Genomic DNA, 1,049 nt, shown 5'->3' on the forward strand with positions numbered 1-1,049 from the left:
TCACTGAGTGACTGCGTGTTCTGTGTGGCTTCACAATATCTTCCTACCTAATCCTTACTACATTGCTGCTATTAGTCATTGTGCTTTCACTCTATTGAATACTTGACTATGGCTTGCCTAGTGTAGTCTACCTTCCGCTGCAGGATAATAGGTTTATTTCTATCGTTTTTCTTCATAACTTCCACGTTTTGAAGACTTTCATAAAAGTCGCCTATTCACCCCCCCTCTAGTCGATATAACGCACTTTCAACCATGCCGGAACCTGTCAAGATCCTCACCACGAAGGACAAAGACGGGAAAGAAGAGCAGACTCCGAACCCTCTCCATCCAATCTGGTTTAGAGAAGGGCAGGAGGTACTCAGAAACTTGCTTAATACCCTCACCAAAGAGGTTCTCATGCAGGTTACCTCCATCGCCACGCCGCACGAGCTCTGGGCAGCTCTTGCCCACATGTTCTCGTCACAATATCAAGCCCGCGTCAACAACATCCGAGTTGCTCTCTCCATGGTGCTGAAGGGGACGCAATCTGTTGCTGCCTACTTCGCCCACATGAGGGCACTCGCAAATGAGCTTGTGTCCACTGGAAAGCCCATCGATGATGATGAGCTCATCTCCTACATCACCGCTGGCCTCGACATGGAGTACCGGCCCCTCGTCTCCACCAACGACGCCCGCACCAACACCATCAGCCTCGATGATCTCTACGCTCAGATGAGCAACTTCGATCAGCGCCTCGCCCTCTACAACAACACCTCGGGCGTGGGCTTCAAGTATTCTGCAAACGTGGTTGCTCGTGGCGGCCGCGGTGGCTCCTCATGCTACCGCGGACCACCGCGTGGCAAGGGAAAGTTGCCAGCATGAGGAAATAGCAGCGGTGGAAACTCCTCTTGGGGTGGCAGCGGCGGCAGCGAGCGGTCCTTCAACAACAACAAGGGCCACCTCGGTGGCAGACCTCATGCCAGCCCGACGCGCCGCGATGCCAAATCTGCGGCAAGCTAGGCCATACTGCACGCGATTGCTGGTATCGCTATGAAGACGACGGTGAGTCA

General features: G+C 53.6%; 1 pseudogene; it reads left to right on the forward strand.

Annotated features, from left to right (window-relative positions):
• Positions 1-588: 588 nt before the first annotated feature.
• Positions 589-727, forward strand: LOC119334867 (annotated as a pseudogene).
• The last annotated feature ends 322 nt before the right edge of the window (positions 728-1,049 follow it).

The sequence above is a fragment of the Triticum dicoccoides genome, chromosome 7A (genome assembly GCF_002162155.2).
Source record: "Triticum dicoccoides isolate Atlit2015 ecotype Zavitan chromosome 7A, WEW_v2.0, whole genome shotgun sequence".
NCBI classification, from domain to species: domain Eukaryota; kingdom Viridiplantae; phylum Streptophyta; class Magnoliopsida; order Poales; family Poaceae; genus Triticum; species Triticum dicoccoides.